The sequence below is a fragment of the Rattus norvegicus genome, chromosome 7 (assembly GCF_021556685.1).
Source record: "Rattus norvegicus strain SHRSP/BbbUtx chromosome 7, alternate assembly SHRSP_T2T, whole genome shotgun sequence".
NCBI lineage: Eukaryota > Metazoa > Chordata > Mammalia > Rodentia > Muridae > Rattus > Rattus norvegicus.
In genome coordinates, this window is record NC_141540.1 from 22,024,071 (window position 1) to 22,050,658 (window position 26,588).

Consider the following 26,588-nt stretch of genomic DNA (forward strand, 5'->3'; position numbering starts at 1 on the left):
AGGGCCCTGGTGGTTCCTTAGCCTGAGAAGGCCAGGAGTCCGGGGTAGTAGCTGGGGCTGGTCGGACAGTCTTTGCCAGCATATGGTATTTTTGTTTGTGAACCTTCTCATCTCTTCCATGGGACACTTTGAAGGCCAGCACCAAGACTTCTGCCTGTGGAGTTATGCACCCCCTCTCTAGCTTTTTAAGTTTGTCCTTTATGTCAGGGTAGCTCTGGGAAAAGAAATAGGTCATCAGAAGTTGTTTACCTCCTGGATTTTCAGGGTCTAGATTAGTGTATTGTAATAAAGCCTTTGTAAGGCATTGTAAAAATTGGGATGGTTTCTCTTGTTTGTCCTAGATGACCGCTTGTAGTTTTTCAGAATTTACCAGTTTTAAGGCTGCCCTGTGAAGACCAGCTGGGAGACAGGTTATGAATCTATCTATGGCTAAAATACCACCTGTGGAATTATAATTCCATTGGAGATCCTGGTCAGGTACTGCCTCAGATCCAATAGGGTATGTCCCATCCGTTTGATGTATTTCATCTGCATGTATTTTTGCTTGCTCCCAAACCTGCTGGCATTCCTCTGGAAATAAATTATTAGTAAGAATCATATGCACATCATGAAAGGTCAAGCTACAAGATTGGGTAATGTACTGGAACTCTTTAATAAAGGTGGATGAGTTAGAAGTATAGGAACCCAGTCTGCTTTCTATTTGAGAAAGGTCATTCAGTGAAAAAGGGACATGTACCCTGACCAGCCCATCTACACCAGCCACCTCTCTCAGTGGAAGGACCAGTGCTGGGTCAGGCGTCTCTGGTAGTCAGGGGTTTGGGGGTTTGGCTAAGTTCTTGGAGAGGTTAAGGGGAGACGTGAAGCTCGCTGTAGTGCAGGGAGATTGGAGCCTCCCGTAGCTGGCACAGGAGGAAAGGGTTCTGGAGGGTCCTGAGAAGTCTCTGGAGTGACCTGGCGAGAAGGTGGAACTGAGGCATTGGCCTGGGTTTTTGGAAGTGTGGAGGCAGGCCTGCAGCGAAGAGGAGGTGGTTGTTTAGCTGGGTCAATAGTTGTACTGTCTGTCCTCCTGTACTTGTTTCATAGCTAAGAGGAGTTGGGTAGGGTTGCAAGAGGAACACAAAGAGGGGATAGAGTGGAGAAACATGAAGGCTTGGACATAAGGAATCTCATTCCATTTACCAGAGTGCTGGCAGTAACTGTGAAGATCCCATAAAATTGAGGGATTCAGAGTCTCGTTATGCGGCTGTTTTGAACCATTACCTAATGAACACTGGGTCCAGACGTTATTGCATAGGTGTATTAGTTTTGATGTCTGTAGGTGAGGGGTTAATTTTAAAGTTTTGAAATTTTCCAAAAGATACCCTAACGTTGAATGTGTAGGCACAGTCGATGACCTCGAATTTCCCATTGGGGGAAGTTGTCAATTTTATTCCCATCGGCGTCCCAGGGAAACATAATGGCAAAGGAAGAAATCAGCCAAGGCCAGGTTTTCTGAATCGTCACTCAAAGACCTACAGGCTACCAAGGGAAAGCAATCCCACCCAGGCCTTGGTTTTCTGACTGGCTGAGAGAGCCCAGAACTGGAAAAAAAAATAGGCGGGGGCGGGGAGATGAGGAGAGATCCCTTTCGAGGGAAACTCCGCCCAATGATCGAAGTTTTATCAAGCGTTATGTTAGCTAAGGAAATCCGCAATCCCAGGGGGCAAAAAAAAAAGACTGGCCAGGTTTTCCTCTGGAAAGCAAGTTTTCCACTGCTAACCGGATTTAAAAACAAACAAACAAACAAACAAACAAACAAAAAAAACAACCCACTAATAGACTGGTGTATGTGCGTAATTTGGGTCTGCATTCTGGTAGCTGGAGTGTGGAACCATGGGGTTTAGGAGGTGGGAGCGAGCAAATCAGTCACAGAAGGGAGCTGCAGTTTAAACAGAAATCTGTTTGGAACTCACTCGGTTGAAGTCTTGAGTCCCGCAGCAGCCAGAAGGTGGCGGTGGAGGCTTAGAAGACCGAGCGATTGCAATTGAGCTGCGGCTCAACGGTGCTGTGGCGGTGCAGCAGGAACTGAACCGCGGTGCTGCGGTCTGTGTCTGCCACGGCTGGCTTGGGGTTGCCGGAGCGGGCTGGGATGGGGGATTTGGGGGAAAGGAGGAAAGGGGTCTTAGTCGCGGGGAATCAGAAGCCGAGTACTGGGTCCACCAATGTCGTTATTTAAATCTCAGATATTAATATCAGATATCAGTTGTTAATAATATCAGAATATAGGCCGCATCTATGGGGAAAGAGCACACCAAACCAACACCAACACGGTTCCACGTGGTGAGATTTTAATGGGAAAGGAGACAAAGGGAAGGGGTGAGAGAAAGAAGAGAAAAAGAGAGCTAGGGGGCAGAGACTTTGCCTTTTATTTGGAATGTGAAGTAAAGGTTCACAGGTGGAGCTGCAAATTGAGCCAAAAGGTCTTCTGGGAATGTATGACCATTGGCATGGCAACAGTGACCAAAACTGCTAAAGGCAATTCCTGATAAGGACTTCTGGTGGTGTGATGTTGCCCTGGCTTTTGTTGATTGTGTGCTTCTGCTGGCTTTTAGCCATATGATAGCTCCTGATATTGGATGGCGTGGTGATCTCTGAAAGCAGCAGAACTCTGTGATTATAGAGCTGGTTGTCCTTGCTGGCAACTGGCTTCCAGGGCTGCAGGCAGAGGTTATGGTCTCTGATGGCTTCAGGCCTCTGGTTGTTCAAGGCGGCAGCAAGCCTCCAGGGACAAGGCAGTGCATAAATATTATCAGACATTCATATGTGGACTTCAAGATGGAGTGGAGAGGGGACAGAAATAAACCCGATAGCTTCTAGGCTTGCCAGGTGAGTCTCTCGGGCACTGTGGGCTGATCTGAACATCTATGACTGAGAGAGTCTTTGCCGTGCTGAACTGCCACCATCTGAGATCAGCAGCTGTGAGCCAAACAAAGCCAGAATGCAGTGTACCGAGTAAAACAGCAGAGAGAGACAAAGGTACAAGAAGCTCCAGATCATGTAGTAGAAATTATAAAATGACTGTATATATATATATATACACACATACATATATATATATACACACATACATATATATATATATATATATATATATTTGTGTTTCAAGATACTTACATATAAGAAACACAATATATTTTGGGCTTTATGGGATTATATTTTGAACAGTTTTACAGGGGTGGATTTTAAGAAAATAGACATGTTGCCAGTTATCATTATTACAATATTTAGCTATCTTGGTTTATTTTGTCTTCTCAAAATACAGGGCCCTATATAAAAAAATTATAAGCCTGAAAAAGGGAATTAGAAAGAACACTGGAACTAAAGAAACCAGATTCACAGGTCAAAATAAATGATAGAGAAAAGAAAACGAAGGTTGGAGACAGGAGCTGGAAAGGATGCTAGAACAAAAGATGCAGAAAATCACAGATTGGCCTGAATAGCAAAGTGATAGCAAAATTTAAAAGCAGAGTGTAGAGGAAATTTATTAAAGTTAGTAAATCAAAATAAGGTAGATACTACAATATCAGAATTACAACTTAAAGAGAAATTAAAATTATGGAAACAGGGCCTAGAGAGAGAATACATGAACTTATGCAACAGGAGGAACAATAAAAAGAGAAATATGAAAGTTGGGCACAGATCTTAATGAAGGAAGTTAAAGTATCAACTGGGGAAAATACTTATGTAGAGACAGAAGATAAAATTAGAGAAAACAAACCAAAGCTTGTTCAAAGGCAAACTTTATCTGGTATTATATAACAAAGCCCACCGGACAATGATCATCCACAAGGTTATCAGGAATTTGAATGACAACCTGTGGATGTTGTAGCACAGAGGAAAATTAAGAAAAGTTTCACTAATTTTGGAATGGATTTGGAGATTAGAAAACAAATCCTGACTTCTCGGGCTATTAAAGATAGAATAATCCCCCAATATTGGAAGGATGTGGCAAAAACAATATTAGAACCTGCATCACATTTACAATGGCTCTAATGGTGGGGGGAAGAGTAGAAGGAGATAGGATGACATAATAGAGCCAGAGGTAGAGATATTTCTAAAGATGAGTTCCTTGGTGAAGAGGTTTTTACTGAGGTAAAAGTGCATGCTGTGGATGAGGAGAAACCTTAACCTTGTGTTGCTTGGCAGCCATAAATACTTGGAACAAGTCTCAGAAACTGGGAAAAGACTTGAACCAGTTTTTGAAGTTATGCAAGGCCCAAAGGAAACATTCCCTGACTTTTTGCAACCGTTTAGTGCCAGGAGTAAAATTACATAGAAAACTTTATTTACGGGATATACATGTGTTGAAATTTTTTTGTAAGGTTATAAAAGGAAAGACTTGTTGGTTTATGAGTAATGAAGAGGGAGAAAGAAAGCTTTCATGCTTTCAAGTGAATTTAAGAAATGAAAGGACTGATAGACAGCTGTCAATTTGATATTTGCTTCCACCAATACAAGTTGCTTTCATGAAACCATATAAATAGTTAAAAGTTAATGAGATTACTTGTTGGTCCTAGAAAAATCAGAAAATCTGGCAGAAAAAAAAGAAGAGTATCAACTTCCATTCCATTTGCACTTTGTAACCAGTTCTGAATCATTTAGTGTTAACGAAACTGGAAAAAGATTTGAAACACTTTTTGAAGTCACACAAGGTCCAAAGAAAACATTCCCTGACTTTTTGAAAATGTTTACTGCCAGGAGTAAATTGCATAGAAAACATCATTTAGGTGATATACATGTGTTGAAATTTTTCTGTTAGATTATAGAATAAAGGAACATGTTGGTTTATGAGTAGTGAAGAGGGAGAAAGATAATCAATATCTTTATTATCAAAGACCCATCCAACATTATTACACAGAGTGCATAATTTCAAAGATAAAATGGTTTAAGCATTTCTTTCTTTTGGAGTTAATGCTTTTAATGAAGGTTCTGTTATTTGTACTTGTGGTACTCAGACTCAAGAGTACTGGAAGAGTAGAATCTTCCAGATAAATGAAGAATAAATACTGATTTTAGACTTAATGGATTGCATGAATGTGTGGCATCCACCTGATATCCCAGCATACATGAAACAGTCACAGTGGAAACTAGTAAAAGCTAGCCAAGAATGGACAAAGACTAGTGTGAGGGAATAAGGTATAGCATAAACAAGGAATACTTCCAAAACCAATCCATTCCTTCCAGACACACAAGTACAAGTATATGCACATGAGAATAAAATTCAAAAAGCTTTTGTAATGCAAAGTACACTGTCATTAGGATAGAATAGCAACCTACAGATTGGGAAAAGATCTTTACCAATATTACATGCAAGAGAGGGCTAATATCCAAAATATACAAAGAACTCAAGAAGTTAGACTCCAGAGAATCAAATAACCCTATTAAAAATGGGATAAAGACCTAAAAGTAATTCCCAACTGAGGAATATTGAATGGCTAATAAGCACCTAAAGAAAAGTTCAACATCCTTAGTCATCAGGAAATGTAAATCAAAACATCCCTGAGGTTCCATCTCACACCACTCAGAAGGTCTAAGATAAAAAACGTAGGTGACAACAGATGCTGGTGAGGAAACGGAGAAAGAGGAACACGCCTTCATTGTTGGTGGGACTGCAAGCTGGTACAACCACTCTGGAAATCAGTCTGGAGCATCCTCAGAAAATGGGCCCAGCTATATCTCTCCTGTGCATAGATCCAAAAGATGCTCCAACCTATAACAAGGATACATGCTCCACTGTGTTCATAGCAGCCTTATTTATAATACACAGAAGCTCAGAAGACCTCAGATGTCGCTCAACAGAGATATGGATACAGAAAATGTGGAACAGCTTTACAATGGAGTACTACTCAGCAATTAAAAACATGACTTCATGAAATTCATAGGCAAATAGATGAAACTAGAAAATATCATCCCGAGTGAGGTAACCCTATCACAAAAAACCATGCATTCACTGATAAGTGGATATTAGTCCAAAAGCTCGAATTACCCAAGATACAATCCACAGACCACATGAAGCTCAAGAAGAAGAAAGACCAAAATGTGAACGCATCAGTCCTTCTTAGAAGCAGGAACAAAATATTCATGGGAGGTGATATGGATACAGAGTTTGGAGCAGAGACTGAAGGAATGGCCATTTAGAGACTACCACACCTGGGGATCCAGTCCATACACATACAGCCACCAAATACAGATAATATTGCTAATACCAAGAAGTGCAGCCTGATATAGCTGTCTCCTGAGAGTCTCTGCCAACGCATCTCAAATACAGAGGCCAGCCAACCATTAAACTTCAAATGGGATCCTTATTTGAGGAGTTAGAGAAAAGATTGAAGGATCTGAAGAGGTTTGAAACCCCACAAGAAAAAGAATACTAACCAACAAGAGCTCCCAGGGACTAAATCACCATCCAAAGAGTACACATGGACAGACCCTTGGCTCCAGCTGTGTATGTAGCAGAGGATGGCCTTGTTGGGCACCAATGGGAGGAGAAGCCTTTGGTCCTGCTCAACACTTCAGTGAAGGGAACTGTCAGGTCCAGGAGGTGGGAATGTGTGGGTGGATGGGTGGGGGAATACCCTCATAGAAGAAGAGGGAAGGAGGATGGGATAGGAATCTTAAGGATGAGAATCTGGGAAAGGGGATAATATTTGAAATGTAAATAAATAAAAGATATCCAATATAAAAATGACAAAAATTGCGGTACAGAACTAAATGCAGAATTCTCAACTGAAAGATATCAAATGGCCATGAAACACCTAAACAAATGTTCAACATCCTTAGTCATCAGGGATATACAAATCAGAATAACATTGATATTCCATCTCACACCAATCAGGATAGCTAAGCTGAAAAACTTAGGTAACCACAGATTCCCTCAATGATGTGGAGAAAGAGGACAATCCATCATTGCAGGTGGAATTGCAAGCTGGTAAAACCACTTTGGAAAACAATGTGGCAGTTCCTCAGGAAATTGGAAATAGTTCTACTTGAAGACCACTCCTGTGCATACTCCCAAAAGATGCTCCAACATATACAAAAATCACCTGCTCCACTATGTTCATAGCAGCCTTATTTATAATAGCCAGAAGCTGGAAACAACTCAAATATCCTTCAGTGGAAAAATTTATACAGACAATGTGGTACATTTCCAGAATGGAGTACTACTCACCTATTAGAAATGACTCCATAAAATTTTCAGGCAAATGGATGAAACTAGAGAATATCATGATGAATGAGGTAATCCAGGCACCAAGTAACACACATAGTATGTAATCACTCACAAATAGATATTGGCCACAAATCTCAGAATACCCGTGATACAATACACAGACCATATTAAGCTTAAGAAGAAGGAAGTCTACAGTGTGGATGCTTCAATCCTACGTAAAAGGGGGAACAAAATAATCATAGTAGGTAAAGGGATGGATGGACCAGGGAGCAAGAGAGGGCATGGAAGGAAAAAGGTGAGGGCAGGATCAGGGATGAAAAATAACAGGAGAGAAGTACAGAGGGTCAGGACAATGAATAGAAATATGTAGCAGTTTGGGGTGGACAATTGTTAGTAGCCAGTAGAATGTCCCAGAAACCAGGGAAACAAGGGGATTCCAGAAGCCACCAGGGATAACATTAACACCAGGGAGTAGCTAGGCCTGGCAGTGAGTTTAAGGGTGGGGGCTGGGAGGACATCCTCTTTGAGACAGGGAAAAGGGGGAATGGAATGAGGAACTGTGGGAGGATAGACCAGGAGGAGATCTGGACTGTAAAAAAATTAAAAATAATAAAAAAATAACAGAGTTTACGATAATTTTTAAAAAGTTATGGATATATGCATCTCTTTCAATCAGTTTCTGTATAGATCCTCATAGAGGACATTTATGCTAGCTTCTATCTGCAATCATAGCAGAGTATTATTATCAGTGCCAAGAATTGGTGCTTGCCTATGGGTCTCACATTAAGTTAGTTATTGCTTGACCACTACCTCAGTATTTGCTCTATCTTTGTCCCTATATTTCTTTTAGAGACAACAGATTTTGGGTTGAAAGCTTGGTGGGTGGGGTGTTATCCTCATACCTTCACTAGAGATACTGCATGGTTATTGGAATAAGGTCCGTATCTGCAGTGTTAGACATCAGGTATTCTTACAAAAGTCATGGGGAATGAATTGAAGGCCTGGAAATGAGAACTCTACAGGAAGACCAACATATTCAATTAACCTAGACCCTTAGGACCATCAGAGGATGAGCCACCAATGAAAAAGAATACTTGGACTGAACCAAGAACATAGGTTCCCTAACAATTGGAGTGCTGGCTATCCTTAAAGCTATACCCTGACTGTGGATCTGTTCCCCAAGAGGGCTGCCTTCTCTGGTGACAGAATTCTGCATAGACTTGATGTCCTAGGTTTGGGAGAATCCCAGGGGCCTTTCCTCAGAGAAGAAGGAGTTGGATGGGGGAGGGACTGTGTAAGGGTGTATGGGAAGAGAGGCATTGTTTGGGATAAAAATAAATAAATAGATAGATAGATAGATAAGAAAGCAAATGGCAAATGAGTTGAGGTTATATTAGAAAGTAGGACATCCAACAAGGAGAAAGAGAAGACATCTGAGTCAGGAGTGGAAGATTAACAAACAAATACTATATAGAAAGTCTCATGAAATTAAAGAGCGGTAACCTACCTGGTGGCAGGGTTTAGAATAGATTAAATGGGATAATTTAGTTATAAGCTAGTCACAGAAAAAAATCAGATTTTGACCTAGCTATTTGTTTATGAAATATTAAATCTAGTATCATTGTTTTTGCGAAATAGGTGTGGCTATAAAGCTAGGGTTTGCAGTACTGAAACTTGATTAGTGCCCTCTTGTGCTATTCAATAATTTATTCTCAATCACCGAGGATTTTATATTTCTAAATGCTCACTGTTACTTGTAATGGAAGTTACCACATGACCACGCCATCCATGTTATAAAATCTTTACAAAACTATAATTGGTATAAACATTTAAATAAAATACAATTCATTCAAGAGAAATATGTAGCACCATGAATTTCACAGAAAACATAGTCTGCACCTCCATAAACTGGCATGGGTATATTCACAACAATCAGAAAGATCACATGATCTAAGCTTCTCTGACATTTGTCTGGGTTGTTTTTTGAGCAGGAAAAAGGTGACCATCTCAATATTATGGTAGGTAATAGCTATTACAATATTATCTTTCTCGTGAATTGCCAAAACTAGATGAAGTACCAAAGGTCATTGGGAGTTAGGCTTAGACTCCACAAAAATTACATTTTATTGTGTCAGTGTAAAAGAAGTGACTGTATGTTAAAGTGTAGTACTATCTACAATTGTTTAATGTCACAATTTTGAATTTCATTATTAACAGAGATTGTTTATAAGTTACAGCATTATAGCTCTCAATTCAAGCTTGTACTAGCAACCAGAGAAGTGCATGTTATAGTCTGGTCTGTCCAATTTAAATCATTTCGTTGATGTAATGTTGTATGATATCTATTCTCAAAGCTTCTGCAGGACAAAAGACCACTAAAAACATATCATCAAGTCCTATTCATGTCTTCACCAGTGTTCCAATTACAGTCACTCTTGGGATCATTTAACTTGTTAAGATTTCATGAGAAGAAAATATAAAGAGAATAGTATCTTCAGCAAGATGGAAAATTTCAACTCTTGTACAGGTTAAACACAGAAGAAATTCACCATCAAACATTGGTGGAGAATATTTCTTAATTGGATAACTTTGGTTCATGATGGTGATTTCTATGTATAGGCTACTGTTTTGTTTTACAAATTCTCACTTCCAAAACATCCCACAATAACTGACATACTTTCCAATATAAAGCCTAGAGCAGTTAATCAGGTATATGTCTGAGATAATACATCTCACTTACGTTGATTTATCACCCATATCCTTACTCTCTTCTCTATTCTTTCCTATCTTTGTCTGTATATAGGTACTTTCTCAACTTCACAGTCAATATGATAGTGGTGAAAATCATGCTGTCACCAATAGATTATTGGCAATTGTCCAATTTCTGTCCCAGGCTTCCATCAAAATGCCATAATCCCTTTGTCTAAAAAGTCCATAATTAGTTAAATAATGCTTCTAAAGCATTGCTTCATTTACAACCTTGTTCTATATTCTTTTACATGTAATTAGACTGACAAACTTTTTTTTTATTAACTTGAGTATTTCTTATTTACATTTCGAGTGTTATTCCCTTTCCCGGTTTCCGGGCAAACATCCCCCTAATCACCCCTCCCCTTCTTTATGGATGTTCCCCTCCCCATCCTCACCCCATTGCCGCCCTCCCCCAACAATCTAGTTCACTGGGGCTTCAGTCTTAGCAGGACCCAGGGCTTCCCCTTCCACTGGTGCTCTTACTAGGATATTCATTGCTACCTATGAGGTCAGAATCCAGGGTCAGTCCATGTATAGTCTTTAGGTGGTGGCTTAGTCCCTGGAAGCTCTGGTTGCTTGGCATTTTTGTACATATGGGGTCTCGAGCCCCTTCAAGCTCTTCCAGTTCTTTCTCTGATTCCTTCAACAAGGGTCCTATTCTCAGTTCAGTGGTTTGCTGCTGGCATTCGCCTCTGTATTTGCTGTATTCTGGCTGTGTCTCTCAGGAGTGATCTACATCCGGCTCCTGTCGGCCTACACCTCTTTGCTTCATCCACCTTGTCTAATTGGATGGCTGTATATGTATGGGCCACCTGTGGGGCAGGCTCTGAATGGGTGTTCCTTCTGTGTCTGTTTTAATCTTTGCCTCTCTATTCCCTGCCAAGGGTATTCTTGTTCCCCTTTTAAAGAAGGAGTGAAGCATTCACATTTTGATCATCCGTCTTATGTTTCATTTGTTCTAGGCATCTAGGGTAATTCAAGCATTTGGGCTAATAGCCACTTATCAATGAGTGCATACCATGTGTGTTTTTCTGTGATTGGGTTACCTCACTCAGGATGATATTTTCCAGTTTCAACCATTTGCCTACGAATTTCATATAGTCATTGTTTTTGATAGCTGAGTAATATTCCATTGTGTAGATGTACTACATTTTCTGTATCCATTCCTCAGTTGAAGGGCATCTGGGTTCTTTCCAGCTTCTGGCTATTATAAATAAGGCTGCTATGAACATAGTGGAGCACGTGTCTTTTTTATATGTTGGGGCATCTTTTGGGTATATGCCCAAGAGAGGTATAGCTGGATCCTCAGGCAGTTCAATGTCCAATTTTCTGAGAAACCTCCAGGCTGATTTCCAGAATGGTTATACCAGTCTGCAATCCCACCAACAATGGAGGAGTGTTCCTCTTTCTCCACATCCTTGCCAGCATCTGCTGTCACCTGAGTTTTTGATTTTAGCCATTCTCACTGGTGTGAGGTGAAATCTCAGGGTTGTTTTGATTTGCATTTCCCTTATGACTAAAGGTGTTGAGCATTTCTTTAGGTGTTTCTCAGCTATTCGGCATTCCTCAGCTGTGAATTCTTTGTTTAGCTCTGAACCCCATTTTTTAATAGGGTTATTTGTCTCCCTGCGGTCTAACTTCTTGAGTTCTTTGTATATTTTGGATATAAGCACTCTATCTGTTGTAGGATTGGTAAAGATCTTTTCCCAATCTGTCAGTTGCCGTTTTGTCCTAACCACAGTGTCCTTTGCCTTACAGAAGCTTTGCAGTTTTATGAGATCCCATTTGTCGATTCTTGATCTTAGAATAAGCCATTGTTGTTTTGTTCAGGAAATTTTTTCCAGTGCCCATGTGTTCCAGATGCTTCCCTAGTTTTTCTTCTATTACTTTGAGTGTATCTGGTTTGATGTGGAGGTCCTTGATCCACTTGGACTTAAGCTTTGTACAGGGTGATAAGCATGGATCGATCGGCATTCTTCTACATGTTGACCTCCAGTTGAACCAGCACCAAGTGCTGAAAATGCTATCTTTTTTCCATTGGATGGTTTTGGCTCCTTTGTCAAAAATCAAGTGCCCATAGGTGTGTGGGTTCATTTCTGGGTCTTCAATTCTGTTCCATTGGTCTTTCTGTCTGTCTCTGTACCAATACCATGCAGTTTTTATCACTATTGCTCTGTAATACTGCTTGAGTTCAGGGATAGTGATTCCCTCTGAAGTCCTTTTATTGTTGAGGATAGTTTTAGCTATCCTGGGTTTTTTGTTATTCCAGATGAATTTGCAAATTGTTCTGTCTAACTCTTTGAAGAATTGGATTGGTATTTTGATGGGGATTGCATTGAATCTGTAGATCGCTTTTGGTCAAATGGCAATTTTTACTATATTAATCCTGCCAATCCCTGAGCATGGGAGACCTTTCCATCTTCTGAGGTCTTCTTCAATTTCTTTCTTCAGAGTCTTGAAGTTCTTATTGTACAGATCTTTTACTTGCTTGGTTAAAGTCACACCAAGGTACTTTATATTATTTGGGTCTATTATGAAGGGTGTCGTTTCCCTAATTTCTTTCTCGGCTTGTTTCTCTTTTGTGTAGAGGAAGGGTACTGATTCATTTGAGTTAATTTTATACCCAGCCACTTTGCTCAAGTTGTTTATCAGCTTTAGTAGTTCTCTGGTGGAACTTTTGAGATCACTAAAATATACTATCATATCATCTGCAAATAGTGATATTTTGACTTCTTTTCCGATCTGTGTCCCCTTGACCTCCTTTTGTTGTCTGATTGCTCTGGCTAGAACTTCAAGAACTGTATTGAATAAGTAGGGAGAGAGTGGGCAGCCTTGTCTAGTTCCTGATTTTAATGGGATTGCTTCAAGTTTCTCTCCATTTAGTTTAATGTTAGCAACTGGTTTGCTGTATATGGCTTTTACTATGTTTAGGTATGGGCCTTGAATTCCTATTCTTTCCAAGGCTTTTATCATGAAGCGGTGTTGAATTTTGTCAAATGCTTTCTGAGCATCTAATGAAATGATCATGTGGTTTTGTTCTTTCATTTTGTTTATATAATGGATCACGTTGATGGTTTTCTGTATATTAAACCATCCCTGCATGCCTGGGATGAAGCCTACTTGATCATGGTGGATGATTGATTTGATGTGCTCTTGGATTCGGTTTGCCAGAATTTTATTGAGTATTTTTGCATAGACTGACAAACTTTTTGTGGCAATCTCTCTGTTTGGAATGTAATATCAAACTCCCTCCCAACACATTTCATGTAGAATGCTTTAATCATCCAAGCAACTTCAAAATAACCATTTCTAAATAAAAACACAATTTTCACTTTCTCCAATATTCTATTTTACCATCTGAAGATACAGTTTTGTAATCCAAATCAAATTTACATAAATAGTTCACTAAACTCGAAAATACAAGTTTTTCGACCATCAATTCATAGTGCTATTTCTCTTTTGTTAATGAAGAAGACAAAAAGAGCATGTCTCATTATCAACATTATCAATTCTAAAAGAGAATGTGATGGACAGGAATGTATTTATTGCAATTCAAAAAAATATAGTTTAAAACTTCTAATTTAGAATGGAGGTATTTCAGCGTTCAAAAAAATCTGTTTGTTCATCCTCCTGATTACAGCATTTGGTTCCACGTAGCTTCTAACAAGTGCTTGTACTTCCAGTCCTAGGGTATCTGATACCGTTTCTGGCGTCCATTTTTGGTGAATGAATGGAATATACAGACATACAAGCATGGAGTCTACCAATACATATAAAACTAATATGAATCAATCTTTAAAGAAAACAAAGCAATAAACTATGAATTCATTGAAGAACAACAAATATCCAAACTGTTTAATTACCCTGACTGTGCTACTCAAGAAGAAATTCCAAGACCCCCTTACTTTTAATTTTTCAATGACAACTTTATTTTATTTTATTTTCATTGTATTGGATTTTTTATGTATTTACGTTTCAAATGTTATCTCTTTTTTCACTTCCTGATCTCCCATTTCCCTCCCTTCTCTCACACACCCACTCCCACCTCACCACCTACATTTCCCCTACATTGGGGAAATGAACCTTCATAAGACCATGGACTTATTTTCCTACCGATACCAGACAATGCCACCTTCTGCTACATATGTGGTTGAAATTATGGGTCTGTGCATGTGTACTCTTTGTTTGGTGGTTCAGTACATGGGAGCTCTGGCGGGGTTCTGGTTGGTTGATATTGTTGTTCTTATGGGGTTGCAGTCTTCTGCTTCTTCAGTCCTTTCTTTAACTCCTCCATTGTGGTCCCTGTGCTCATTCTCATAGTTAGGTACAAACATCCTAATCTGTATCATTAAGGCTCTGGTAGAGCCTCTCAGGAGACAACCATATCAGGATGCTGTCAGCAAGTACTTCTTGGCATCATCTATAGTCACTGGATTTGGTGGCTGCATATGGGATGGATCCCCAGGTGGGGCAGTCTCTATATGATCTTTATTACAGTCTCTGCTCCAGTTTTTGTCTCTGTATTTCCTCCTGTGAGTATTTTGTTCTCCATTTTAAGAAGCACTGAAGCATCTACACTTTGGTCTTCCGTTTTGAGCTTCATGTGGTCTGTAAATTGCATCTTGGGTATTCTGAACATTTGGGCTAATATCCATGTAACAGCAACTGCACACCATTTGTTTTCTTTTGTGATTATGTTTCTTTTTATGATTATGTTACTAGGATGATACTTCCTAGTTCCATCCATTTGTCAAACACTTTCCTGCAGGCATTGTTTTTAATAGCAGAATGTACAAATGTACCTCATTTTCTGTATCCATTCCTTTGTTGGAGGATAACTGGGTTCTTTCCAGAGTCTGGCTATTGTAAACAAGTCTGCTATGAACATAGCAGAGTATGTATACTTGTTATATGTTGGAGCATTATTTGAGCATATGCCCAGAAGTGGTATAACTAGGTCCTCTGTAGTACTATGTCCAATTTTCTGAGGAACAGCCAGACTAATTTCCAGAGTGGTTATGTATCAGCTTGCAATTCCACCAACAATGGAAGAGTATTCCTCTTTCTTCACATCCTTGCCAGCACCTGCTGTTACCTGAGCTATTGATCTTAGCCATTCTGAATTATGTGAGGTGGAATCTCAGGGTTTTTTTTTTTTTTTTTTGATATGCATTTCCCTATGACTAAGGATGCTGGACATTTTTTTAGAAGTTTCATGGCCATTAGACATTCTTTAATTGAGAATTCTTTGTTTACCTCCGTACCCCACTTTTAGCTGGGTTAATCGATTCTCTGGAGTATAACTTTTTGAGTTCTTTATATATATTGGATATTAGCCATGTATTAGATGTTGATTGGTAAAGATCTTTCCCCAATTGGTTTGTTGACGTTTTGTCCTATTGACAGTGTCCTTTGCCTTACAGAAGTTTTAAAATTTTATGAGGTCCTATTGGTGTTCTGTTCAGGAAAATTTCCCCTGTGCCCATGTGTTCAAGGTTCTTACTCATTTTATCTTCTATTCGTTTCAGTGTATCTGGTTTCATGTGGAGGCTTTGAACTTGAGCTTTATACAGGAGATAAGAAATGATTGATTTGCATTCTTCTACATGCTGACTTCCATTTGAGCCAGCACCATTTGTTGAAAATGCTGTGTTATTTCAGCTGGATAGTTTTAGCTCCTTTGTCAAAGGTGAAGTGACCATAGATATGTAGGTTCATGGGTTCATTTTGGGTCTTCAATTTTATTCCACTGATTTACCTGCCTGACTCTGTACTAATAGGATGCTGTTTTTATCACGATTAGTCTGTAATACAGCTTGAGGTCAGGGTGGTGATTCCCCCAGAAGCTTTTTATTGTTTAGACTTGTTTTTGCTAAACTGCATTTATTGTTAATCCAAATAAATTTGCAAATTTCTCTTTCTAACTCTACGCAGAATTGAATTGGAATTTTGTTGGGGATTACATTGAATCTGTAGATCGATTTTGGCATGATGGCCATTTTTACAATATTAAACCTGATAATTCATGAGCATGGGAGATCTTCAATTTATTTCTTCAGAGACTTGAAGTTCTTGTCATATAGATCTTTCACTAGCTTGGTTAGAGTTATGCCAAAATTTTTTTTATTATTATTTGTGACTATTGTGAAAAACCCTGGAAGCACAGTGGGAAAACAAGTTTACATTCTCAGGATAAAAAAAAAAAAAAAAAAAAAAAAAAAAAAAAAAAAAAAAAAAAACAAGAACAGGGAAATAACTCGGGACTTTGTTGTTTTTCCATTTAAACCACAGCTGCTAAATTGTGTGCTACAGCCTTGAGCAACAAGCTAGCAGAGCCACTCATACCACAGGGGTAGGGTTTGGGCCCAACAGTTGTGAAGGGTGTCATTTCCCTAATTTCTTTCTCATCCTGTTTATCCTTTGAGTAGAGGAAGGTTACTGATTTGTTTGAAGTAATTTTATATTCAGCCGCATTACTGAAGTTGTTTATCAGGTTTAGAACTTGTCTGGTGGAATTTTTGGGAGAATTTTTGGATAGTATACTTAAGTATACTATCATATCATCAACAAATAGTGATATTTTGACTTCTTCCTTTCCAATTTGTGTCCCTTTGACCTCCTTTTGTTGTCTGATTGCTCTGGTTAGAACTTTGACTATTATATTGAAGAGAGGAGAGAGAGAGAGAGAGAGAGAGAGAGAGAGAGAGAGAGAGAGAGAGAGAGAGAGAGAGAGAGAGAGAGAGAGAACAGACTTGTGCAGTCCCTGGTCTTAATGGGATTCTTTCAAGTTTCTTTTCGTTTAGTTTAATGTGGTCTACTGGTTTGTTGTATATTGGTTTTACTATGTTTAGGTATGGGTCTTGAATTCCTGATCTTTACAATACTTTTATCATGAAGGGGTGTAGAATTTTGTCAAATGCTTTCTCAGCATCCAATGAGAGGATTATATGTTTTTTCTCTTTGAGTTTGTTTACATAGTGGATTATGTTGATGGATTTTCGTGTATTGAATCATCCCTGCATCCTTGGTATGAAGCCTTCTTGATCATGATGGATGATCATTTTCATGTGAACTTGGATTAATTTTGCAAGAATTTATTATTTTTGAATTGATATTCATAAGGGAAACTGGTCTGAAGTTCTCTTTCGTTGTTGGTTCTGTGTGTGGTTTAGTTATAAGTGTGATTATGTCTTCATGGAAGGAACTGGGTATTGTTCCTTCTGTTTCTAATTTGTTGAATTGTTTGTAGAGTATTGCTATTAATTCTTCTTTGCAGGTCTGATAGAAGTCAGCAATAAACCTGTCTGGTCCTGGGCTTTGATTGTTTAGGAGAATTTTTCTCTTAAATATACGTATTTTATTTATATTATTATCTGACTGAAGAAAATACTAATAACCTCCTTGTTGTGGTAATATTAATTAAGTATTTCAGCTAACAAATTGATATTATATATGGTCTTCTGAAGAATCTATGGCTCTTGTGTTTCCTGATGTTCCCTATGTGAGATAGAAGAAGTCTTATATTTTTATTTTTATGTCATGAAGAAACAGAGATGAAACTACTAACATAAAGAACACAAAGTTTTCATTTAAGAAATAATTGTTGGCGAGTAAAAGAGAGGCTTGTGGTTTACTTTATGTCCCAGGAAGTATAATGAATATTTTCTTTTGCTTTATATTTTTTGTTTTTTTTTGTATTATGTTTTGGATATTTTTATTTACATTTCAAATATTATTCCTTTTCCCGGTTTTCTGAACATAAGCCCGATATCCCATACCCCTACAACTTCTTCTATAAGGGTGTTCCCCCTCCCCAATAACCTCCTTCTCACTCCCTCCAACTTAGCCCTACACTGGGGGTTCCAGCTTTGTCAGGACCAAGGGCTTCTCCTTCCATTGGTGCCAAACAAGGGCATCATCTGCTATATATGCAGCTGGAGCCATAGGTCTATACGTTTATAGTCCTTGTGTAGTAGTTTAGTCCCTTGGAGCTCTGATTGGTTGTTTTTGTTGTTCTTATGGAATTGCAAGCTTCTTCAATCCTTTCTCTAATTCCTCTAACAGGGACCCCATTCTCAGTTAAATGGTTTGCTGCTAGAATTCTCATCTGTATTTGACATGCTCTGGCTGTGTCTCTCAGGAGACATCTATATCAGGGATCCTGTCAGAATTCACTTGTTAGCTTCATCAATATTATCTAATTTTGGGGGCTGTATACATATGGGCTGTATATTCATGTGGGGCAGTCTCTGAATGGCCATTACTTCAGTCCCTGCTCCAAACTTTGCCTCCATATCCCCTCCTATGAATATTTTTTCCCTTTTGAAGAAGCATCTGTACTTTGGTCATCCTTCTTCTTGAGCTTCATGTGGTCTATGGATTGCATCATGGGTAATTTGAGCTTTTGATCTAATATCCACTTATCATTGAGTGCATACCATGTGTGTTTTACTGTGATTGAGTTACCTCACTCAGGATGATATTTTCTAGTTCATTCCATTTGCCTATGAATTTCATGAAGTTAGTGCTTTTGATAGCTGAGTAGTTCTCCATTGTGTAGATGTACCAGATTTTATGAATCCATTCCTCTCTCGAAGGGCATCTGAATTCTTTCCAGCTTCTGGCTATTATAAATATGGCTGCTATGAACATAGTGGACTATGTGTCTTTATTGTATGTTGGAGCATCTTTTGGGTGCTTGTGCAGAAGACGTATAGCTGGGTCCTTGGTTAGTGCAATGTCTTATTTTCTCAGGAACCTCCAGAATGATTTCCAGATTGGTAGTACAAGTTTGCAATCCCACCAACAATGGAGGAGAGTTCCTCTTTCTCCACATCATTGCCAGCATCTGTTGTCACCTGAGTTTTTGATCTTAGCCATTCTGACTGGTGTCAGATGGAATCACTGGGTTGTTTTAATTTCATTTCCCTGATGACTAAGGATGTTGGATATTTCTTTAGGTATTTCTCAGCCATTTGGTATTCCTTATCTGAGAATTCTTTATTTAGGTCTGTATCCCATTTTTAGTAGGCTATTTGGCTCTCTGGAGTCTAACTTCTTGAGTTCTTTGTATATTTTGGATATTAGCCCTCTGTCAGATGCAGGATTGGTAAATATCTTTTCTCAATTTCTTGGTTGCCATTTTGTCCTAATGACAGTGTCCTTTGCCTTACATAAATCTTTGCAGTTTTATGAGGTCCCATTTGTCGTTTCTTGATCTTAGAGCATAAGCCATTGGTGTTGTATTCAGGAAATTTTACCCAGTGCTCATGTGTTCGAGGCTTTTCACCACTTTTTCTTCTATTAGTTTGAGTGTATGTGGTTTTATTTGAAGGTTCTTCATTGTCTTGATCTTAAGCTTTGTACAGCGTGATAAGAATGGTTCAATTTGCATTCTTCTACATGCTATCCTCTAGTTTAACCAGCATCATTTGTTGAAAATGCTATCTTTTTTCCATTGGGTGGCTTTAGCTCCTTTGTCAAAGACCAAGTGACCATAGGTGTGTGGGTCCATTTCTGGTATTTTAATTTTATTGCCCTCATCTATGTGCCATTCTCTGTACAAAAACCATACAGGTTTTCACTATTGCTCTGCGATACTGGTTGAGGTCAGGAATGGTGATTCCCCCAGAAGCACTTTTATTGTTTAGGATAGTTGTTGCAATCCTGGATTTTATGGTATTCAAAATGAATTTGCAAATTGCTCTTTCTAACTCTATGAAGAATTGACTGGAATTTCGACATGATTTAATTTAATCTGTAAAATGCTCTTGGCATTTTTACTATAGTAATCCTGCCAATTCATGAGCATGGGAGTTCTTTACATCTTCTGAGGTCTTCTTCAATTTCTTTCTTCACAGGTTTGAAATTCTTGTCATACAAATTGTTCAGTGCTTGGTTAGAGTCACACCAAGGTATCTGATGTTTTTTTTTTTTTTTTTTTTTTTTTTTACTATTGTGAAGGGTGTCATTTTTCTAATTTCTTTTTCAGTCGGTTTATTCTTTGACTATCAGAAGGCTACTAATTTGTTTATGGTAATTTTATACCCAGCCAATTTGCTGAAGTTGTTTATCTAGCTTAGAAGTTCACTGGGCAAATATGGAGTCACTTAAATATATTATCTTGTCATGTGAAAATAGTGCTATTTTGAATTCTTCCCTTCCAATTTATATCCATTTGAGCACCTTTCATTGTCAGATTGTTCTGACTAGGACTTCGAGTACTATATTGAATAAGTAGGGAGAGAGGGCAGCCTTTTCTAGTCCCTGATTTTAGTGGGATTGCCTCAAATTTCTCTCCATTTAGTTTGATGTTGGCTCCTGGTTTTTTGCTGTACATTTCTCTTGCTGTGTTTATGTATGGGCCTCGAATTCCTGGCCTTTTCAAGTCTTTTAGTATAATGGGTGTTGAATGTTGTCAAATGGTTTCTCAGCATCGAATGAAATGATCAGGTCATTTTTTGTGTGTTCTTGGATTCAGTTTGCAAGTATTTTATTGAGTACTTTTACAGTGATATTCATAAGGGAAAAATGGTCTGACATACTCTTTCTTTGTTGGGTCTTTGTGTGGTTTATGTATAAGTGTAATTGTGGCTTCATAGAAAGAATTGGGTAGTGCTCCTTCTGTTTCTATTTTATGCAACAGTTTGGACAGTATTGGTATGAGGCCTTCTATGAAAGTCTGATAGAATTCTGTACTAAACCCATTTGGTCCTAAGCTCTTTTTGGTGGGGGAGACTTTTAATAACTGCTTCTATTTCTTTAGGAGTTATGGGATGTTTAGATTATGTATCTGATCCTGATTTAACTTTCATACCTGGTATTTGTTTAGAAAATTTTCCATTTCCTCCAGATTTTCCAGTTTTGTTTAACATAGGCTTTTTTAGTAGATTCAAATAATTTTTTGTATTTCCTCAGATTCTGTTGTAATACCTCCATTTTTATTCTGATTTTGTTTATTTGGATACTCTTTCTGTGCCCTCTTGTTAATCTGACTTACGGTTTATCTATGTTGTTTATTATTTCAAAGAATCAGCTTCTAGTTTTGTTGTTTCTTGTGTTTCTTTTTGTTTCAACTTGGTTGATTTTAGCCCTTAGTTTGATTATTTCTTGCCTTACACTCCTGTTGGGTATATCTGCTTCTTTTGTTTCTAGAACTTTAGGTGTGCTGTCAAGCTGCTATTGTATGACCTCTCCAGTTTTATTTTGGAGGCACTCAGAGCTATGAATTTTTCTCTTAGTACTTTGTGCATTGTTTCTGATAAGTTTTTGGTAGGCTGTGCCTTCATTTTCATTAAATGCTAAAATGTCTTTAATTTCTGTCTTTATTTCTTCCTTGACCAAGTTATCATTGAGTAGAGTGCTGTTCAACTTCCATGTATCTGTGGGGTTTCTGTGTTTTTTGTTTGTTTGTTTTTGTTTTTTGTTGTTTTTTTATACTGAAGAACAACCTTATTCTGTGGTGATTTGATAGGATGCATGGAATTATTTCAATCGTCTTGTATCAGTTGAGACCAATTTTATGACCGATTATATGATCCATTTTGTAGAAGGTACAATAAGGTGCTGTGAAAAGGTAAATTCTTTTGTTTTAAGATGAAATGTTCTATAAATATCTGTTAAATCCATTTTGTTCATAACTTCTGTTAGTTTCTCTATGTCTCTGTTTAGCTTCTGTTTCCATGATCTGTCCACTGATCATGTCCACTGAGTAGGGTGTTGAAGTCTCCTACTATTATTGTGTGAGGTACAATGTGTGCTCTGAGCTTTATTAATATTTCTTTTATGAATGTAGGTGTCCTTGCATTTAGAGCATAGATATTTAGGACTGAGAGTTCATCTTGGTGGATTTTTTTTCTTTGACGTATATGAACTGTCCTTCCTTATCTTTTTTGATGACTTTTGCTTGAAAGTCAATTTTATTTGCTATTAGAATGGCTACTCCAACTTGTTTCTTCCGACCATTTGCTTGGACCAAGTTGTTTTTCAGCATTTGACTCTGAGGTAGTGTCTGTCTTTATGTCTGAGGAGTGTTTTCTGTATGCACCAAAATGCTGGGTTCTCTTTACATACCCAGTCTGCTTATTTATGTATTTTTATTGGGGAACTGAGTCCATTGATATTAAGGAATAGTGATTGTTGCTTTCTATTATCTTTGCAATTATGTTTGTATCTCTCTTCTTTTGGTTTCCTTGCAAGGAGATTGACTGCTTCTAATTCTTTAGGTATTATGGGACTGTTTAGATTATCTGATCCTGATTTAACTTTGGTACATTTATTCTGTTTAGAAAATTGTCTATTTCATCCACATTTTCTAGTTTTGTTGAGTATAGGTTTTTGTAATAGTATCTGATAATTTTTCGAATTTCCTCTGTTTCTGTTGTTATACCTCCCTTTTCATTTCTGGTTTTGTTAATTTGAATACTGTCTCTGTGTCCTCCTGTCAATCTGGATAAGGGTTATATATCTTGTTTATTTTCTCAACGAATCAACTACTGGCTTTGTTGATTCATAGTATACTACTTTTTGTTTCTTATTTGGTTGATTTCGGCTCTGAATTTATTTCCTGGCATCCACTTTTCTTGTGTATATTTGCTTCTTTTTGTTCTTGAGCTTTCAGGTGTACTGTCAACCTGCTACTTTTTGATCTCTCCAATTTCTTTTTGTAGGCACTCTGAGCTATGAGTTTTATTCTTAGCACTGCTTTCCCTGTTCCCCACAAGTTTGGGTATGTTGTGCCTTCATTTTCATTAAATTCTAAAAAGTCTTTAATTTCTTGATTTATTCCTTTACCAAGTTGTCATTAAGTAGAGCATTGTTCAGTTTCCCTGTGTATGTGTGCTTTCTGTTGTTTTTGTTGTTATTGAAGACTACCCTTAATTGGTGGTGATCTAATATGATGTATGGGATTATCTATTATCTTGTATCAGTTGAGGCCTATTTTTTTTACCAACTATATGGTCAGTTTTAGAGAAGGTAGCATGAGGTACTGAGAAGTAGGTATATTCTTTTGTTTTAGGATTAAATGTTCTATAGATATCTGTTAAATCTATTTGGTTCATAACTTCCATTAGTTTCACTCTTTCTTTGTTTAGCTTCTGTTTCCCTGGTCTGTCCATAGATGAGAGTGGGATGTTGAAGTCTCCTACTATTACTGTGTGTGGTGCAATATATGCTTTGACATTTAGTAAAGTTTCCTTTATGAATGTGGTTGTCCTTGCATTTGGAGTGTAGATGTGCAGAATTGATAGTTCATCTTGTTAGATTGTTTCTTTGATGAGTATGAAGTGTCCTTCTTATCTTTCTTGATAAATTTTGGTTGAAAGTTGATTTTATTCAATATTAGAATAGCTAATCTAGCTTGTTCCCTGGAACCATTTGCTTGGAAACTTTTCTTCCAGCCTTTTACTCTGAGGTAGTGTTTTTCTTTGTCATTGAGGAGCGTTTCATTTTTGTAGTACAATACTGCATCATGTTTAAGTATCCTGTCTGTTAGTCTATTATTTTTTAAAAATTGGGAAATTGTGTCCATTGATGTGAAGAGATATTAAGGAATAGTGATTGTTGTTTCCTTTTATTTGTGTTGTTAGAGGTGGAGTTTTGTTTGTGAGTCTATCTTCTTTCTTTTATCATTGCCGTGTATTGAGTACATGTATAATAAGTCAATATTATCAACATCATCATACCATAACTCCACACCATGATAATCAATGTAATTTTCCCTTTGTTTATATAAAATTTTGTTATGATTAATGTCCTCCAGGACACTGGACATTAATCTCAAATCGATTTTAGCTAAAATATTTCAGTTACTATAATCAATACAAATGCTTACTTCTTTTCATAAAAAACATATCATATTTAAGTAATGTTAGTATTTGACTGAAACATAACTCACATCCTTTAATGCAGCATAATTCCATAAATGTAAAATTCATCAGTTATCACTTTGATTTTAAATAATCCTTGTAATAGATAAAATGTAAGACATTTGGTGATGTGAACTGTTATTCTTATGAAAGAGATTTCTCCATAAATATTTAAATCATGTTTAAAGACAAAAGGGAAGGAAGACATTTTTAAAGTAAAATTCCCATTTCATGTTAGGTTTTCAATCTTTTTCTGAGACTTCACCTAAACAAATATTTTGTCTCTAAGAACATCTTTATTTCTTTATAAGCTATCTATTTTTTTTCTTTGAAAAATTACTTCCCTCAATTTTGATTATCAGTTTTTTAATATGAATCTAATAGCAATAAAGTTGGGTTAGATCCTTTCTCCTAAATAGTGTAAATAGTTTTTGAACGTTAAATGACAAAACATATAGTAAATTCTTACTTACTATCCAAAATAATCTTACTACTCTTTCTTCTAACAAGCCTCCAGCTACTCAGCCAGACAATATAGCCTAGTATGATACTTTTTACACCACACATTATACCTACCTCATATGGCAGCCTCAGGACTTATATTACAATGTGACTTATTCTGGTAAGGATTTGATGACTACCATATGTATAATTTTTGGTTTTAGAACTTCCTTTATCTGGTAGCTGAGGCATGGTAGTCAGTGAAGATTATGAAAGCACCAGGTCTATGAAAACTGCAATTTCATTATTTTCTTTTTACAAAAGTATTTTTTTGTTCTTAAAATCAGTGAAATAACATCATTTTTTAAAATTTTTTATTAGATATATTTCTTTACTTACATTTTGAATATTATTCCCCTTCCTGGTTTCCTGACCATAAACTCCCATTCCCTCCCATCCCACTCCCTCATATGGGTATTCCCCATATACATCCCCCTTATTACCCTCCCCTCATATTCTCCTGCACTGGGAGTCCAACCGTGGCAGGACCAAGTGCTTCCCCTTCCACTGGTGTCCCAACAAGGGTATTCTCGGTTACATATGCAGTTGGAGCCCTGGGTCTGTCCATGTATAGTCTTTCGGTAGTGGTTTAGTCACTGGAAGCTCTGGTTGGTTGGCATTGGTGTCCTTAGGGGGTTGCAAGCCCCTATAGCTCTTTCAATCCTTCCTCTAATTCCCCTAAATGGGGTTCCTGTTCTCAGTTCAATGATTTGCTGCTAGCATTGACCTCTGTATTGGACATGCTCTGGATGTGTCTCTCAGGAGAGATCTATATCCGGTCCCTTTCAGCATGCATTTTTTTAGCTTCATCAACCTTACCTAGTTTTGGTAGCTGTATATATACGGGACACATATAGGTCAGGCTGTAAATGGCCATTACTTGAGTGGCTGCTCTAAACGTGGCTTCCATATCCCCTCCTATGGATATTTTTTCCACTCTTAAGGAGTGAGAACATCTGCATTTTGGTCATCCGTCTTGAGCTTCCTGTGGTCTGTGGATTGTATCTTGGGTAATTCAAGCTTTTTGGCTAATATCCACTTATCAATGAGTGCATACCAAGTGTGTTTTTTCTGTGAATGAGTAACCTCACTCAGGATGACATTTTCTAGTTCATTCCATTTGCCTATGAATTTCATGAAGTCATTGTTTTTGATAGCTAAGTAGTACTCCATTGTGTAGATGTACCATTTTTTTTACATCCATTCCTCTGTTGAAGGGCATTTGGGTTCTTTCCAGCTTCTGGCTATTATGAATAAGGCTGCTATGAACATAGTGTACCATATTTCTTTGCTGTATGTTGGAGCATCTTTTGGATATAGGCCCAAGAGAGATATAGCTGGATCCTCAGGTAGTGGAATGTGTGATTTTCTGAGGAACCTCCAGACTGATTTACAGGGTGGTTGTACCAGTTTGCAATCCCACCAAGCACATCCTTGCCAGCATCTGCTGTCACGTGAGTTTTATATCTTAGCCTCTGTGACTGGTGTGAGGTGAAATTTCAGGATTTTCACTTGCATTTCCCTGATGACTAGGGATGTTGAACATTTCTTTAGGTGCTTTTTGGGCATTCCATTATCCTTAGCTGAGAATATTTTGTTTAGCTCTATACCCCATATTTAATAGGGTTATTTGGCTCTCTGGGTTCTAATTTCTTGAGTTCTGATAGAAAGATCTTCCATGCTCATGAATTGGCAGGATTAATATAGTAAAGATGGTCATTTGGCCAAAAGCAATCTACAGATTCAGTGCAATCCCTATCAAAATTCCTACTTAATTCTTTATCGATATAGAAGAGCAATTTGCAAATTCATTTGGAATAACAAAAAACCCAGGATAGCAAAAGCTATATTCAACAATAAAAGAACTTCTGGTGGAATAACCATCCCTGACTTCAAGCAGTATTACAGAACAATAGTCATAAAAACTGTATTTTATTGCTTCAGAGACAGGCAGATAGATATGTGGAACAGAATTGAAGACCCAGAAATGAATTCACACACCTATGGTCTCTTGATCTTTGGCAAAGGAGCTAAAAGCATCCAATGGAAGACAGATAGCATTTTCAACAAATGGTGCTGATTCAACTGGAGGTCAGCATGTAGAAGAATGCAAATTGAACCATTCTTATCACTCTGTACAAAGCTTAAGATCAAGACAATCAAGAACCTTCAAATAAAACCACATACAGTCAAACTAATAGAAGAAAAAGTGGTGAATAGCCTCCAACACATGAGCACTGGGTAAAATTTCCTGAATAAAA

General features: G+C 37.8%; 1 long non-coding RNA gene across 1 annotated transcript in view; it reads left to right on the top strand.

Annotated features, from left to right (window-relative positions):
• The first annotated feature begins 2,651 nt into the window (after positions 1-2,651).
• LOC148004513 (uncharacterized) overlaps positions 2,652-26,588 on the top strand; it is an 83,552-nt gene continuing 59,615 nt past the window's right edge. Inside the window, exon 1 of the long non-coding RNA XR_015624498.1 lies at positions 2,652-2,865. This is a non-coding gene — a long non-coding RNA (uncharacterized LOC148004513). The remainder of the gene's footprint in view (positions 2,866-26,588) is intronic.